The following is a 17,361-nucleotide window of genomic DNA, read 5'->3' as shown; positions in this document are numbered from 1 at the left end:
CTAGCGAACCCATTAAACCGTGGCTCTGAACTTTCTAGGGTCATGCATTAGTCTCTCACCACAGGTGTGCCAAAATTAGGGATGCACCGATACCACTTTTTAAGGGTCGAGTACGAGTACCGATATTTTTTTCCTGGTACTCGCCGATACCGATACCGATGCCTGTTGTACTGGGGGGTTCTCGTTTTATGTGGCAATTTTCTAAGAACAACACAATGAGACTAATGAACATATCAGCATCTTTATTTTCAACAACTTAAATAAACTTAAAAAAATAATTCATTCTTATTGTGCTTATCACAAATTTTCAAAGCCCAAATTTCACAGAGTCCAATAACCTCCAAAGGGCAAAACCAAGGACATAATGAATGTAAATTTTACCTGCCTGTCACAAAGTTGTCAAAATGCTAAAGAAATCACAGACAACAAGACAATCAAATTTGTTATAAAGTGCCAAAGAAATCACAGAACAAATGTTTAACATAACATCACAGCCGAAAGTGTAAAGTGAAATATTAGAGTGTACTATTAAATCTAGCAACACTATAACTACAGGAAGAGTGTTTATAAGGATTAAGAAATATAAGCTGAGGATATACGTGAGGTATCGGTCTTTGGTATCGGGGTATTTTTACGAGTACGAGTACAAGTACATGAGCTTGGTATCGGGCCCGATACCGATACTGGTATCGGTATCGGTGCATCCCTAGCCAAAATGTTGCAGATCCTCTGCTTAACCTGACCTTAACCGGTTAGGAGAACGAAAAGACTGACAAGCCATCGCGAGGAACACTGTTCCACCCATGGCTGCTGACATCCGACGGCACCGGAGCCAACGGAACTGCACCATGAGAGAAGAGGACAAACGACCCATGCCCCAAGCCAGAGTTACAGCCACACCGGGGTGATCAAGATTCTCATCTCCTTACCCCACCTTATGGGTATAAAACAGAAGGTAAACAACCTCACATAATAGATCACAGCGTCCCACAAGGAGCGGACCTGTGCCCAAAGCCTTACAGACCAGCTAGACACTGAGGTTCGAACCAGATTCAATGCAGCTGGACTGAGCATGCCCAGGACCAGCACAGAACTGTCACCATGGCAACAACCCAGGTACCAGCCAAGCCCCTTGGAGAAGCCATGGAGGACAGCACCCTGCAAACACCACAGGAAGACCACGGCTGTCAACGACAGCATCCTCTTCCATACCCTTCACACAGGTGTCAATCTGAGGCTCCGCAAGGACAGCTGGACGCACCTGCCTCAGAGTTACTGGAGCCGCTGACACACGCAAAATAGCTCCCTGCACAGGACTCACCCGAGGAGTCCTGTAAGGTACAAGCTTCCGACTCCTTGCCCACCCCAGCTTAGGCAAGCTTGCGTCGGAACCACCATAAGGACAGAACAACACTTCAATCCTTCAGACCTCTCGTGACTGAGAGGCTAACAACCACCTTCTGACCTCCGGCCACCAGCACCATGTCAGCTTGAAAACCTCTCTATGCTACATAGAGGCCTAACCACTTCCTGCAACCACAAGGAAACACCTGCCCCAAAACTAATGAACTTCAGAATGTCCCAACACCTGCTGCCTCAACACCTGCTGCAGAGACCTGGACTTGGCTACTGTCCACATCACCAGCCGTGGAACGACCACCGCTCCAGAAGACACGAGCAACCAGAGGCCACCATGGCCTTCCAGCCTTCTATGACAAGTGTGTGTCCGATCTCTCTGCACTTCCAACTTCGCTCGTGGTTGTCCTTGAGGGGGGACAACAACGATCGAGAGGGGGGATCTGTAGGGTATGGACCAATCAGACACATACTAATTATTCATTATATACAAAGGTTTATGAAACTCCTCACACAGCCCAAATGAACAAACACAAGGGCAGAAACAGTGTCATGTTACAGGGCATGACAAGGAGATTTTACGACCTCCGAGGAATGTGGCCACATACTCAAGAGAGAGACTATGAAACAGAAACCCTCTTTAAAACAGACTTTGCTGCATTAATCATAGACTAACTGATCTATAAATGAACATGCATAAAACTGTGAAAGAAACAGTGTAAATGGTTTACTGTCTCGTGTACTATTAGGTATATATTATGGTATGTATCCTGGTATACAACAAACTAACGATCAATGTAACCTCACCTGTATAGTGCCTCCTACCTAACTAATCCTCATTTAATGACTCACACTTTGATGTACATCACCTTCTTCTAGAATGCAGTGTGGATGTGTTATAGCTATTTTAGCATTAATGAAGGTATAATCTTCCTAGGGACAAAGATCCATAAATCAACTAAGAGCCACTTTCCCTCTCAGACATGTCCCCTTTCTGATTGGTCGAGTTCAACCCTTAGGGGAGGATCTTCTCCAGGCCTTATTAGAGACAGTCCACATGTGACCTGCCTCTCTTAGTTTTTCATCCAGCCGCAACACTGTTCTGGTGAGACTGGGGAGCCCCCTCCCCCTCCACGGGGGCCCCAGGGCCCAGCAGGCCTCGATTCCAACCAGATCCGGCCTCATGGAAAAGAGAGAAGACTCTCTCACAAAGAACCAAGGACAATCTCAGGAGTTTTGGAACAAAGACTCCAACCAACAAAGACTCCAACCAACAACGACTCCAATCACCCATCCTTCCGACTTCCTCACTTCTCCTGGGTGCTCGGCGTGGCCTCAACAGAGTCCCAGGCCTTGCCCAAACCAGCCATGCGGTCCTGGAGAAAGAGAACGCTCAACCAACTTCCACTTGACACTGCCGGAACCATCAACGACTTCAATTTTCAACAACTTCAAGAATTGTTCCCATTACAAATGCAAGTATTCAATTCAATGAAATGTGTAAAATGAAATTCTGATGGTTCTTCTCATAGACCCTCTTCCGGTTTCCAACTTCATCCTATCACTAACCTATTTATGTATTCATGTGTGTATGTTGTTTAGTTTATTTATATTCATATAAATATCTATATTTAGTTAATAAAACTTGTACATAATATGTATTTGGTTCTGTTTTGCTTGCAATACAAGTCACTTTACGATCACGGTTTTTGCTACTGGCTCAAAGTACAAGTACAGGCGAAGAAATAATTATTCTTCGGTGGCCATGGAAGATACCCTTTTCTTAGAATAAATTAATAATCAAAAGAGTTCGTTGGAAGAACTGATTAATTGATTGTAATATTAATTCAGCCACATCAAGTTAATCCAATTAACTGACCCAAATATTTATAATTAATAATAACAAGATATTATTGATTATTAATATTTCCAAAAAGCTGAGTTCCTTACAAGAGTTAGTATATATTTACAGTTTTTTTCAATTGTTTACACGCAATTTTGAAAACCGGGTTCTTTTTTTCAAAATGTAATCACAATTATCCAAACACCACACTCAATTGGCATAATTTCTAGATTGTTTGGAAAATGACACACTTCTGTCAAAACATACACACTTCAGTCAAAAGATATACACATATTTGTGAAAATGCTATTAGTTTTCATTTAACCAACACAGTCCTCAATGATCAGACACTATTGTAACCAGTTTCACACTGTTGTGATAAATAAAAAACACATTTGTAAAAATACTATTTTTAGGAAATAGCATGTGCTAGATTTTTGGCCAGACATTGTTATGTAAGGGATAATTTAGATGAAAAAAAAAATTGTGACACACAAACAACATTCTTCATGATTAGTTTGAGATATAGGGAGAATGTACACAAATAGGCCTACTATAAACTTACCAAGCACTGCACAACACTGATTTCTGCAGACTCATATTTCAAGTATTTATTTACAGTATTTCTTACCATAATCAGTTAAAGTAATCAACCAACAATGAAATCAATGAAAAAAATAAAATCTGTAGACAAATTAAAATTACTGCATGAAGTACATACAGTTTGACTCTGAAGAAAAACTGCTGTAAAAGCAACAAGAATACTGTAACTATTCAGTTACAGTATCAACCAGAGATTTGGTTGAACTCTTTGTCCAGCTTCCATCGGTGTCAGTCCATGGTCCCTCTACCTCCTTCACCTCTTCCTTTCCTCCTTCTCCTCTTCCTCTACCTCCTTCTCCTCTTCATCTACCTCCTTCACCTCTTCCTCTACCTCCTTCTCCTCTTCCTCTACCTCCTTCATCTCCTCTTTGAGCCCCCCCCCTCTTATTCTCACTCTTCTTCTTCTTCTTCTTCTTCTTCTAGCTCCTTCCATTTTTGTTGAAGACAGGTGAACTCACCTGCTGCCTTTTATAGCACTCCTGAGTGATGCGTTTTCAAATTAGCACATGTGTGCTTCCACGCCTGATGGATGTGCATATCCAATTCATTCATTAGTGTGGTCAATGGCAATCCGGGGCTTTGTAATGACAAGGAAGTAACCTCACAATCCTTATCTGTGTCTAAGGTGTGAAAATGTGTGTAGAGTTTTACAAATCACCGTGTGTAATGTTTTGCTATAAGGGTAAGGCAGACATTGTGTGTAATGTTGTGCAAATCTGCGGAGGGGTTTTGCTCATTGGAGTAGAATTTTGCAAATTGTGTGGAAATTTTTATTTTAGTGTGTAAACAATCATAAAAATCTGTAACAAAATGTGTTCTTGAGAAGAAAATTATCAATTTGGCCAATTGTGTTTTGTTGGTGTGAGTCTGTGTTAAGAGTTTAGGAAAAAGTATCTGAAGTATGGGTAAGCGCTTGTTAGCGATTGAAAAAAACTGTAAATACTTTTGAAAACAGATTCAAATAAGCGGCGATCCTAAATTGCAATATTATTTCCCACTATTACTGTTTTTGACTGTATTTTAATCATATTTCAAAAACAAAAAGAATCTTACTGAACATAGACCTTTAAACAGTATTGTATAATTCCATCTAGGATTAGTTAAAATTATTGGACAGTTATGACTGTTTCTTTCTCTTGTTATATATGCAACATATATTATATTTCATTGCATGTTGTCTCGGTAAGTAATTTCAAATTTTATTGGTCCAAAATAATTGAATTTGCATATTAACTGTCACAACTCAGTAGTCACACAAATTAGTGCTAGCAGCTGACACAATTCTGAAAACTATTGGAACAAATGTATACATTTTATTCTATAACCTTAAGTACGTTTTTGACATCCAATATTTTCTATTTTATATGAGGGTAGTCTTGAATAGATAAAGCGGTAATTAAATAAATGACCTGCTAGACTAAATGTTTTGTCTTTTTCATTCACAGACTACTCCTTCGGGGGCATTACTGCAAGATGCATCTCTAGTTCGACTGCATCGTTTGTGGTCGGACACTTTGCCACCAGAGGATCACAGGTGGATTGCCAGCAGGCTTTTTAAAATGGGGCCCAAGGGAAAACCAGAGCTTCGAGACAACCTACAGCTCTGGTATTACCCACCACAGCCAGCACTTATTTACAACCAGGCTCCAGCTCCAGACAGATTTTTTTGTCTTGCTCTGTTGCTGTGGATGCCGTACAAGCTTTGGAAGATCAAGGCTCTCTGTCCCAATTCTGCCTGCGGGCAGCATCAGCTGACTGGAGGCGGTCTGCACAAAAGGGCACGGCAGGTTCTGGACATCGATAGGATGTACAACATGGTCACAGAAACCCTCATCTGTACCAAGTGTAAAGCCTCGCATGTGTCCTGGAGTCAGACTGTCCTGCAACAGCTGGATCTGGGCAATCGCTCTGAATTTCGGGTCATCCTCACGCGGAAGTAAGTACACTTTAATTCCACATCCAGTTGATAGCCCATCATCACATATGTTTGCAAATACTTTACAAATCAGTTGTGTAAAATATATGAATGTGTGGATTTAGCTTTTCCTAAGGTATGCCTGTGATATGAGAGTCATTCGGCTCCTGCGTGAGCGTGGCCTAGGCAACAGTCCCGTGTCATCAAACAGCTGCGTGAGAACCACAGTGAGGAGTGGCTCCAGCGTATGGCCCGGTACACCACCCAATGTGTGGACTTCCTCAAACGACCCGGGGTGTTGCAAATACAATTCCAGGAACCCCCAGAGCCTACAGTGGTCCCAAGCTGCAAGTGGCTGCTCACCGTGTACAGCCAAGACATCCTGACAAGGCTGGATGAATCCATGCAAGGATAACATCTACGTATGGTTCAGTCTTGAAGATGGATTCCACTAAAAAGGTTAGCAGGGGATTTTTGTTAATTTATGGTGTTTACTGTTATATCATTATAAGAGCATGAGTATCATATTCTACATGGTGTGATGTTTCATTGCATTGCATGCTTCCTGTCATCTACTGCAGATCACTAAGAAGCTGGCTGGGACGGCAAGGGGAACGGGACTCTGGCTTACCTCTGTTGGCAATGAGTTTGGTCAGGTGCTCATGAGTGTGCTGACAGCACAGGAAGGAGCAGGACTGGACATGATGGTCGATGGTCTGGTGAAAAGGTACCAGCAGGCTAGTGTGGATCCACCTGCTGTTTTGTACGTGGACTGTGGCTGCTGCACTGATGTGGGTGAGACCAAGCTGAAAACCAGATTCAGAGGGTGGCCTGATCTCATGATTCGCTTGGACATCTGGCATTTTATGCGCAGGATTGCCATGGGGTGTACAACTGATGCCCATCAGCTGTATCCCATCTTCATGTCACGGCTGTCAGCGTGCATTTTTGAGTGGGATGCGGCTGATGTTTCTATGCTTCGCAAAGCAAAGAGAGAGCTGTTGATATCCCAGGGTTGGCCTGCGCTGACAGATGAAGATGTCAACAAGCATCTTACCAGGAATGAGCTGGCACTCCATTGCCGGAGGAGGACCTGTGGAGAGGAGACTACCATCCTTCTCCTTGAGCGGCTGCTTACAGAGCTCCTGAGCAGCAAGGGCAAAGACTCCCTGGGTGTTCCTCTCCTGGACCGAGAAAGGATGGAGCACATCTGGAATGTCCAGAAGAAGCATGTGAAATGCATTCAAGACCCCCCTGGTGTTGTGCTCTATACAGAGACAGGGAGCCTAAACAAGGGAGGTGTGCTTCTGAAGACCTACAGATGTGCCAGAGGCTCCACTTCTCTCGAGTCCTTTCATTTACACCTGAACCGTTTCATCCCAGGTATTGTCTTTGTCACACACACTGTGCAGGTGTAAAGAAAGAGCATTAAGTGTTTTTGTGTGTTCCTTTAACACCTCCTAAACACTGTTGTGTCTATTTACAGGGACCAGTGCAAACAGTCTGAACTTTCAGATTTATCTGCTGGAGGGTCTACACCGGTGGAACCAGGACCGGGAGGCTGCTTCCCTGTCATCGGAGCCATCAGCTTTGCGCAGCTACACAGGAGAACTTGTTCACTGTGTAAACGGCAATTATGAAAAGCTGTTTGGCAGGAAAGTGGTCCCCACGTTTTGTCCCCCTGCATGTTACACCGGTGAGAATTGTTTTATATATTTTTTATTTTATCAACTTGCAATTTCTGTGTAACCTCCGTCTATATGTCAGATTTAACCCTATAGAGTCGATTGTATCATAATTGATATGCAAGTTTCTAAAGGACTCTAAATGATCAACATGATCAAAAATTTTTAGGAAACATGCCCTCTGTCGTCTGATTGATTATAGTCTTTTAGTATAATTGTAAAAGTGTCCACCTTCAGCTCGTGCTTCACGTTTCTTTTCATTGTAAAACCTTTACTGATTTTATAAAGTAATTGTAAGAATAACTTTTATATTGTTTGTAATATTTAATGACTAGTTACTAGACTGAAGCAGTTTGGGTTCACTTGATTAGAAAATCATGTTACATGTAAATATCAAAATGATCATCAGACTTTTCTCTCAATCATCATTGTATTGCATTTCATTTCATGTTTTGCCCCCATAATTAAACGTGTTTGGCCTCTTAATAAAACTATTTAGTTTTTTTTCTCCTTGACGATGAGCTCTATATTCTCACACTATATGAGCTACTACAAAAGCCTAATGTATCAAATATGATACACAACATTCTATTTAATTTCCGTTTGTTTATTGTTTTTATTTCAGGTGAGCTCATTGGAGTGCAATATCTGTTCCAGCAGACTGGTCAGGCACTGCAGGACATGAATCCTGACTCTGAGCAGACAGCAGAGCTCATTGAGGACCTCAGTGTGGAGGAGCGAGATGAAGATGAGGGCTTCTGTGACATCAGCGAGGATTACACAATAGCAGATCCGGAGGCTGTTCTGTCACCACCCTCTTCCACACTGACACTGGGTTCTTCCACCCTGGTCACCAGCAGTGCCACACCTGTACTGGGCTCCACATCCCCTTCACTGGTCCCTGACCTCAAACTTGTCCTCACACAGTCTCCTTCATCACCTGGACCCTCAGGGACTGCTGTCACACCTGTTCCCTCTGAAACATCTGTTTCAACTCTCCCCTCAGAGCCAGAGGATGCTGGTCAGGATGATGATGAAGAAGAGACGGTAAATACTACTCCTTTGTATGTCTTTCAAATTAACTAGAATAATTATGATGAATTAACATCCAGTGCTTTAAATCCAGACTTTCCACATATTTTACATTTAAAAGTACAGCCTAAATTCATTTGTAAGCTGCAAATACACATCAAGTCAAGTCATCTTTATTTATTTGGTGCTTTGTAAAATGTCAAGAATGGCGCTCTCTCTGCTTTGTACTATACAGTGCTTTACGGTGATAAACAGGAAAATAACACAATCAGTTATGGAATTATGCATTAGACAGATGTGATGTAATAATTGTATTGCATGTTTGTGTTTTTTAATAGGCTGTTGACTACCAAAATATCCCGGGTTATCAACATGTGGACCAGCTGGCAGAATATCTGGTGGATCTCCGGGACCACACAGCCCTCAGCCTGACCAACCAGGAAGCCAACACCATAATTGCTCTTTGGCAGAACCTGGATGACCGGGACAAGGAACGGGTGGTGTAAGACAGTCGATGCCGAAAGAGACTGCTGAGTGGACGCTTCAAGGTCCCGAAGAAGCCCACTCACCCTGGTGTAGAGAGCACCACCAGATGTGTGCTGGGTGCAAGCAGCGCACCTGCTCAGTGGCCTGACTGTTGCCGTCTGCTGGAGACCATCTTCATCAGACTTTGCACTGTCCACCCAAGCCCCAAAAGAAAAGGCAAGGGAGCCCTGTCAAGATTGTCTCTGATCCTGCAAGACTATCGCAGGATAAGGCAGCTTGTACTGGGCAACAGCTTGGTGATGGGAGGAACATCCATGCAGCTGGTGGAGGTTAACCAGAACACTCTGATTCTCCACACACAGGACAGCACAGCCTGACCTTCCAAAGGTGGTATGGCATCCACAAGACATCCACAAGACAAGCCGGTGTGTGAAAAAATGCTCTGGAGTGGGGGCCTTGTATCGATACGTTTTTATTTATTAATTACCCATATGACAAACCCACAAACTTTGAATATCTCCATTCACAATCTAGAAGTCCAATGCGCTATCCATTGCGCCACAGAGCCACAAAAGACAAGCTTTAAGCTTTCACATCAGAGAAGGTTAAATGACTACTCTTAGAAGCCACAGATTAGGCACTGCTGGGATTCGAACCCAGGATCTCCTGTTTACTAGACAGGCGCTTTGACCAACTAAGCCACAGCGCCAGTTACTGTCACTGGTTCGATGCTTTTGTATACAAAGTCTATAAGAAGAGAATAGCTGATTACATCATGAATAGGTCCCTTTGAAGTTACAGGATTATTTCCAAAACCTGAAAGGTGTGCAGGCTTCTGTTGAGGGACAAGGGAATATCTCAAGCCATTTATTTCTGGATCGAAACTCTCAGTACTCGTGTCTCAAATGTTTCGGGAACCTCCAGTTACGATACATCTAAATGCTGTTTCAGCTTGGAGAAATGGAAAGCGTGTTTTTTTTTCTTCTTTTTTTCTAGGTAGGTGGCCAACAATAGGTTGTTGCAGCTTTTGGCCTAGGCCAGTGGATTTCAACCTATTCTTATTTAAATAGGTGACTTAAGCTAATTAGTAGAGTACTCTGTGATCTGAGTTGGGTGTGTCCAATAAGGGAAATAAGCAGAACGTGAAGGGTATGCTTCTGAAGTAGTTTGTGGATTCAAGTTTTAAGCATATGCTTGTCCAACACAAAGACATCTGAGCAAAAGAGGGTATGCACGACTCTGGTGGGACTCGAACCCACAACCTTTGAATATCTCCATTCACAATCTAGAAGTCCAATGCGCTATCCATTGCACCACAGAGCCACAAAAGACAAGCTTTAAGACGCTATTGCATACACATCACTTCTTAGATTTCCACATTTTGTGCAGATGCACACTGTTCAGCATGCAAAGATTTACATATGTAAAAGATTAAGTGAGCGGTGCCCACATCCACTGGCATAGGCACTGCTGGGATTCGAACCCAGGATCTCCTGTTTACTAGACAGGCGCTTTGACCAACTAAGCCACAGCGCCACTTGCTGAACCTTCTACAATGTGTTGCTATAAAAAGTCTAAAAGAGGTAGCAGGTCAGGAAAATAGCTGATTACATCATGAAAGAGGTTAGGGGATTATTTCCAAAACCCGAGGGGCATTCAGGGCTCTGTTGAAGAAAGAGGGAATATCTGAAACTCTCAATACGTGTTTCTGAAATGTTTTTGGAACCTCCAGTTACAATACATCTAAACTCTGTCTCAGCTAGGAGAAATGGAAAGCAATCTCTGCTATGCTTTCAGCTGATCTGAAAGACAAAATCCAGAAAGCTTTTCATGAATTATATATTCATATTTGTAAAGACTGTTTTGAATACATCCAGAGGCTGGATCTCAACAATAGGAAGTAGCAGATTCTGGCCTAAGCCAGTGGTTTTCAAAACATTCTCGAAACCTCCCAGACGCTATACATTTTCGTTATTTACCTTATTTCAAAAGGGTTAATTGAGCTACTTAGTAGAGTACTCTATGATCTGACGTGGGTGTGTCCAATAAGGGAGATGAGCAGAATGTGAAGGGTAGGCTTCTGAAGTAGTTTGTGGACCCCAGTTTTAAACATATGTCTGACTCACAGAGACATCAGAGCAAAAGAGGCCACTGACTATTCTGGTGGGACTCAAAACCCACAACCAGGGAATTTCTCCATTCGCATCCCTGAAGTCCAAAGTTCTATCCATTGTACCATAAAATGACACACTTCAGGGAAGTATTGCATGCGCAGCACTTCTTAGTTTTTCCAGTTTTGTGCAGGTAAACACAGTTCGTCATGCAAAGACTTTCATATGTGAAAAGGTTAAGCACTCCCATATCCTGTGCCAAAGGCACTGCTGGGATTTGAACCCAGGATCTCCTGTTTACGAGACAGGCGCTTTGACCAGCTAAGCCACAGATCAGTGAAATTTGTTGGTAAAACAAGTCTAAAAGAGGTAGCACATCAGGAAAACAGCTGATCACGTCATGAAAGAGGTCCCTTAGAGGTAAGAGGATTGTTTCCAAAACACGAGGGCCTTTCACGCCTCAAGGGAATGTCTGAACTCATTTAATTTTGGCTCTACACTCTCGATAGTCATGCCTAAAATGTTTCCTGAGCCTTCTTCTGATATGAAATGGCAAAATCCAGAAAGTTATCCATGTATTATTCTTCATATATGTAAAGACTTTGTTTGTACAAATATCCATAGGCTTGACCATATCAATAGGTAGTAGCAGATTTCAGGCCTAAGCCAGGAGCTTGCAAACCATTCTTGAAGCGCATCTGCACCACATATATATATATTTTTTATTATCTCTCTCATTTAATACAGGTGAATCAAATAATTGATTGATAATTAACGTACTCGACGATCTGACTTGGGTGTGCTCAATAAGGAAAAGAAGAAAAATGTGTTGCGTGGGCTTCTGAAAAAGTTGGAAAACCCCAGCTTTAAGCAAATGTCAGTCTGGTAAAGACGTCTGTGCAAAGGGACACCATTCGTGACTCTGGTGGGACCCAAAAAACGACAACCTTTTTAAAACCTTCATTTGCAACCGAGAAGTCCAGATTGTCTTTCCTGCCAAGACTTTCACGTCAGAGAAGGAGAAGGTTAAATGACTACTCTTAGAAGCCACAGATTAGGCACTGCTGGGATTCGAACCCAGGATCTCCTGTTTACTAGACAGGCGCTTTGACCAACTAAGCCACAGCGCCAGTTACTGTCACTGGTTTGATGCTTTTGTATACAAAGTCTAAAAGAGGTAGCATGTCAGGAGAATAGCTGATTACATCATGAATAGGTCCCTTTGAAGTTACAGGATTATTTCCAAAACCTGAAATGTGTGCAGGCTTCTGTTGAGGGACAAGGGAATATCTCAAGCCATTTATTTCTGGATCGAAACTCTCAGTACTCGTGTCTCAAATGTTTCGGGAACCTCCAGTTACGATACATCTAAATGCTGTTTCAGCTTGGAGAAATGGAAAGCGTGTTTTTTTTTCTTCTTTTTCTTCTAGGTAGGTGGCCAACAATAGGTTGTTGCAGATTTTGGCCTAGGCCAGTGGATTTCAACCTATTCTTATTTAAATAGGTGACTTAAGTTAATTAGTAGAGTACTCTGTGATCTGAGTTGGGTGTGTCCAAAGAGGGAAATAAGCAGAACGTGAAGGGTATGCTTCTGAAGTAGTTTGTGGATTCAAGTTTTAAGCATATGTCTGACTCACAGAGACATCAGAGCAAAAGAGGCCACTGACTATTCTGGTGGGACTCACAACCAGGGAATTTCTCCATTCGCATCCTAGAAGTCCAAAGTTCTATCCATTGTACCATAAAATGACACACTTCAGGGAAGTGTTGCATGCGCAGCACTTCTTAGTTTTTCCAGTTTTGTGCAGGTAAACACAGTTCGTCATGCAAAGACTTTCATATGTGAAAAGGTTAAGCACTCCCATATCCTGTGCCAAAGACACTGCTGGGATTTGAACCCAGGATCTCCTGTTTACGAGACAGGCGCTTTGACCAGCTAAGCCACAGCGCCAGATACTGTGAAATTTGTTGGTAAAACAAGTCTAAAAGAGGTACCACATCAGGAAAACAGCTGATCACGTCATGAACGAGGTCCCTTAGAGGTAAGAGGATTGTTTCCAAAACATTTGAGCAATAGAGGGTATGCGCGACTCTGGTGGGACTCGAACCCACAACCTTTGAATATCTCCATTCACAATCTAGAAGTCCAATGCGCTATCCATTGCGCCAAAGAGCCACAAAAGACGAACTTTAAGACGCTATTGCATGCACATCACTTCTTAGATTTCCTCATTTTGTGCAGATGCACACTGTTCAGCATGCAAAGATTTACATATGTAAAAGATTAAGTGAGTGGTGCCCACATCCTGTGGCATAGGCACTGCTGGGATTCAAACCCAAGATCTCCTGTTTACAAGACAGGCGCTTTGACCAACTAAGCCACAGCGCCACTTGCTGAACTCTCTACAATGTGTTGGCATAAAAAGTCTAAAAGAGGTAGCAGGTCAGGAAAATAGCTGATTACATCATGAAAGAGGTTAGGGGATTATTTCCAAAACCCGAGGGGCATGCAGGGCTCTGTTGAAGAAAGAGGGAATATCTGAAACTCTCAATACTTGTGTCTGAAATGTTTTTGGAACCTCCAGTTACAATACATCTAAATTCTGTCTCAGCTGGGCGAAATGGAAAGCAATCTCTGCTATGCTTTCAGCTGATCTGAAAGACAAAATCCAGAAAGATTTTCATGAATTATATATTCATATTTGTAAAGACTGTTTTGAATACATCCAGAGGCTGGATCTCAACAATAGGAAGTAGCAGATTCTGGCCTAAGCCAGTGGTTTTCAAACCATTCTCGAAACCTCCCAGACGCTATACATTTTCGTTATCTTCCTTATTTCAACAGAGTTAATTGAGCTACTTAGTAGAGTACTCAATGATCTGACGTGGGTGTGTCCAATAAGGGAGATGAGCAGAATGTGAAGGGTAGGCTTCTGAAGTAGTTTGTGGACCCCAGTTTTAAACATATGTCTGACTCACAGAGACATCAGAGCAAAAGAGGCCACTGACTATTCTGGTGGGACTCACAACCAGGGAATTTCTCCATTCGCATCCTAGAAGTCCAAAGTTCTATCCATTGTACCATAAAATGACACACTTCAGGGAAGTGTTGCATGCGCAGCACTTCTTAAGTTTTTCCAGTTTTGTGCAGGTAAACACAGTTCGTCATGCAAAGACTTTCATATGTGAAAAGGTTAAGCACTCCCATATCCTGTGCCAAAGGCACTGCTGGGATTTGAACCCAGGATCTCCTGTTTACGAGACAGGCGCTTTGACCAGCTAAGCCACAGCGCCAGGTACTGTGAAATTTGTTGGTAAAACAAGTCTAAAAGAGGTACCACATCAGGAAAACAGCTGATCACGTCATGAACGAGGTCCCTTAGAGGTAAGAGGATTGTTTCCAAAACACGAGGGCCTTTCACGCCTCAAGGGAATGTCTGAACTCATTTAATTTTGGCTCTACACTCTCGATAGTAATGCCTAAAATGTTTCCTGAGCCTTCTTCTGATATGAAAGGGCAAAATCCAGAAAGATATCCATGTATTATTCTTCATATATTTAAAGACTTTGTTTGTACAAATATCCATAGGCTTGACCATATCAATCGGTAGTAGCAGATTTCAGGCCTAAGCCAGGAGCTTGCAAACCATTCTTGAAGCGCATCTGCACCACATATATATTTTTTTTTTATTATCACTCTCATTTAATACAGGTGAATCAAATAATTGATTGATAAGTAACGTACTGGACGATCTGACTTGGGTGTGCTCAATAAGGAAAAGAAGAAAAATGTGCTGCGTAGGCTTCTGAAAAAGTTGGAAAACCCCAGCTTTAAGCAAATGTCAATCTGGTAAAGACGTCTGTGCAAAGGGACACCATTCGTGACTCTGGTGGGACCCAAAAAACGGCACACTTTTTAAAACCTTCATTTGCAACCGAGAAGTCCAGATTGTCTTTCACATCAGAGATGATTGAATGACTACTCTTAGAAGCCACAGATAAGACATTGCTGGGATTCGAACCCAGGATCTCCTGTTTACTAGACAGGCGCTTTGTTTTAAATAGAATATTTAAATAAATTTTTAAATAGATGACTTAAGTTAATTAGAAGAGTACTCTGTGATCTGAGTTGGGTGTGTCCAATAAGGGAAATAAGCAGAACGTGAAGGGTATGCTTCTGAAGTAGTTTGTGGATTCAAGTTTTAAGCATATGCCTGTCCAACACAAAGACATCTGAGCAATAGAGGGTATGCACGACTCTAGTGGGACTCGAACCCACAACCTTTGAATACCTCCATTCACAATCTAGAAGTCCAATGCGCTATCCATTGCGCCACAGAGCCACAAAAGACAAGCTTTAAGACGCTATTGGATGCACATCACTTCTTAGATTTCCTCATTTTGTGCAGATGCACACTGTTCAGCATGCAAAGATTTACATATGTAAAAGAATAAGTGAGCGGTGCCCACATCCTGTGGCATAGGCACTGCTGGGATTCGAATCCATGATCTCCTGTTTACTAGACAGGCGCTTTGACCAACTAAGCAACAGCGCCAGTTACTGTCGCTGGTTCGATGCTTTTGTATACAAAGTCTAAAAGAGGTAGCATGTCAGGGGAATAGCTGATTACATCATGAATAGGTCCCTTTGAAGTTACAGGATTATTTCCAAAACCTGAAAGGTGTGCAGGCTTCTGTTGAGGGATAAGGGTGTTGTGAACTTTTTCTTTGTAGAAAAGTTAGAAGCTCAGACCAGGAGACGGTGGAAGTTTTCCAAGCAGAAGTTCTTTATTGCTTGTCGGTAGCTGCAGTCATTCCAACATCGTCTAAATTAAAGTAACTTTACATGGTATATTATAGGCATTTTAAGAGGAGGGACTTCTGGAGGTGGAGATAAATTCAAACAAAGCATGCAAATGTAGTACGAACACACCCTACTCTGAGGGCATTACCAATCCAATGGAATCAGCATAACTATTCAAATGCTGATAGTGGCCAGGAACTCTGGTTCCAAGAGCCATCTCAGAGCCATTAAAGAAAGTCTCAGTGATCAGACTCATTTAACTTACAATGGAGAAAACAGGATTTGCCAGATTCTCTTGCTGGAAACTGTTTCACAGCTGATATCATTTACCATCCTAACCTGAAATGCTAACTTCAACAAACAGAACTTTCTCAGTTTATATATGATAGTATTAGAAGTTAGATTAAACCTTTTAATAAACTTGTATTCCTTCAAGGGACAAGGGAATATCTCAAGCCATTTATTTCTGGATCGAAACTCTCAGTACTCGTGTCTCAAATGTTTCGGGAACCTCTAGTTACGATACATCTAAATGCTGTTTCAGCTTGGAGAAATGGAAAGCGTGTTTTTTTTTCTTCTTTTTTTTCTAGGTAGGTGGCCAACAATAGGTTGTTGCAGATTTTGGCCTAGGCCAGTGGATTTCAACCTATTCTTATTTAAATAGGTGACTTAAGTTAATTAGTAGAGTACTCTGTGATCTGAGTTGGGTGTGTCCAATAAGGGAAATAAGCAGAACGTGAAGGGTATGCTTCTGAAGTAGTTTGTGGATTCAAGTTTTAAGCATATGCTTGTCCAACACAAAGACATCTGAGCAAAAGAGGGTATGCACGACTCTGGTGGGACTCGAACCCACAACCTTTGAATATCTCCATTCACAATCTAGAAGTCCAATGCGCTATCCATTGCACCACAGAGCCACAAAAGACAAGCTTTAAGACGCTATTGCATACACATCACTTCTTAGATTTCCACATTTTGTGCAGATGCACACTGTTCAGCATGCAAAGATTTACATATGTAAAAGATTAAGTGAGCGGTGCCCACATCCACTGGCATAGGCACTGCTGGGATTCAAACCCAGGATCTCCTGTTTACTAGACAGGCGCTTTGACCAACTAAGCCACAGCGCCACTTGCTGAACCTTCTACAATGTGTTGCTATAAAAAGTCTAAAAGAGGTAGCAGGTCAGGAAAATAGCTGATTACATCATGAAAGAGGTTAGGGGATTATTTCCAAAACCCGAGGGGCATTCAGGGCTCTGTTGAAGAAAGAGGGAATATCTGAAACTCTCAATACGTGTTTCTGAAAGGTTTTTGGAACCTCCAGTTACAATACATCTAAACTCTGTCTCAGCTAGGAGAAATGGAAAGCAATCTCTGCTATGCTTTCAGCTGATCTGAAAGACAAAATCCAGAAAGCTTTTCATGAATTATATATTCATATTTGTAAAGACTGTTTTGAATACATCCAGAGGCTGGATCTCAACAATAGGAAGTAGCAGATTCTGGCCTAAGCCAGTGGTTTTC

General features: G+C 42.1%; 12 non-coding genes across 12 annotated transcripts; all 12 read right to left on the bottom strand.

Annotated features, from left to right (window-relative positions):
• Nucleotides 1-9,555: 9,555 nt before the first annotated feature.
• Nucleotides 9,556-9,629, bottom strand: trnat-agu (transfer RNA threonine (anticodon AGU)). The gene has a single exon. It is a non-coding gene; the product is annotated as a tRNA-Thr (tRNA).
• A 525-nt stretch (nucleotides 9,630-10,154) lies between these two features.
• Nucleotides 10,155-10,243, bottom strand: trnar-ucu (transfer RNA arginine (anticodon UCU)). Its single transcript is given in 2 exon segments — nucleotides 10,155-10,190; nucleotides 10,207-10,243. It is a non-coding gene; the product is annotated as a tRNA-Arg (tRNA).
• Nucleotides 10,244-10,382: 139 nt separating this feature from the next.
• trnat-agu (transfer RNA threonine (anticodon AGU)) lies at nucleotides 10,383-10,456 on the bottom strand. Its single transcript has one exon. It is a non-coding gene; the product is annotated as a tRNA-Thr (tRNA).
• Nucleotides 10,457-12,087: 1,631 nt separating this feature from the next.
• Nucleotides 12,088-12,161, bottom strand: trnat-agu (transfer RNA threonine (anticodon AGU)). The gene has a single exon. It is a non-coding gene; the product is annotated as a tRNA-Thr (tRNA).
• A 747-nt stretch (nucleotides 12,162-12,908) lies between these two features.
• Nucleotides 12,909-12,982, bottom strand: trnat-cgu (transfer RNA threonine (anticodon CGU)). The gene has a single exon. It is a non-coding gene; the product is annotated as a tRNA-Thr (tRNA).
• A 136-nt stretch (nucleotides 12,983-13,118) lies between these two features.
• trnar-ucu (transfer RNA arginine (anticodon UCU)) lies at nucleotides 13,119-13,207 on the bottom strand. The gene is given in 2 exon segments: nucleotides 13,119-13,154; nucleotides 13,171-13,207. It is a non-coding gene; the product is annotated as a tRNA-Arg (tRNA).
• A 139-nt stretch (nucleotides 13,208-13,346) lies between these two features.
• Nucleotides 13,347-13,420, bottom strand: trnat-ugu (transfer RNA threonine (anticodon UGU)). Its single transcript has one exon. It is a non-coding gene; the product is annotated as a tRNA-Thr (tRNA).
• An 831-nt stretch (nucleotides 13,421-14,251) lies between these two features.
• Nucleotides 14,252-14,325, bottom strand: trnat-cgu (transfer RNA threonine (anticodon CGU)). The gene has a single exon. It is a non-coding gene; the product is annotated as a tRNA-Thr (tRNA).
• A 960-nt stretch (nucleotides 14,326-15,285) lies between these two features.
• On the bottom strand, nucleotides 15,286-15,374 carry trnar-ucu (transfer RNA arginine (anticodon UCU)). Its single transcript is given in 2 exon segments — nucleotides 15,286-15,321; nucleotides 15,338-15,374. It is a non-coding gene; the product is annotated as a tRNA-Arg (tRNA).
• Nucleotides 15,375-15,513: 139 nt separating this feature from the next.
• Nucleotides 15,514-15,587, bottom strand: trnat-agu (transfer RNA threonine (anticodon AGU)). The gene has a single exon. It is a non-coding gene; the product is annotated as a tRNA-Thr (tRNA).
• Nucleotides 15,588-16,663: 1,076 nt separating this feature from the next.
• trnar-ucu (transfer RNA arginine (anticodon UCU)) lies at nucleotides 16,664-16,752 on the bottom strand. The gene is given in 2 exon segments: nucleotides 16,664-16,699; nucleotides 16,716-16,752. It is a non-coding gene; the product is annotated as a tRNA-Arg (tRNA).
• A 139-nt stretch (nucleotides 16,753-16,891) lies between these two features.
• Nucleotides 16,892-16,965, bottom strand: trnat-agu (transfer RNA threonine (anticodon AGU)). The gene has a single exon. It is a non-coding gene; the product is annotated as a tRNA-Thr (tRNA).
• Between the last annotated feature and the right edge of the window lie 396 nt (nucleotides 16,966-17,361).

Source organism: Siphateles boraxobius, unplaced genomic scaffold (assembly GCF_051911475.1).
Source record: "Siphateles boraxobius isolate OS27281-9 unplaced genomic scaffold, OSU_SipBor_1 6, whole genome shotgun sequence".
Classification (NCBI taxonomy): Eukaryota; Metazoa; Chordata; class Actinopteri; order Cypriniformes; family Leuciscidae; genus Siphateles; species Siphateles boraxobius.
Note: the sequence above shows the minus strand (reverse complement) of the source record. Positions and strands in the feature narration are given on the sequence as shown.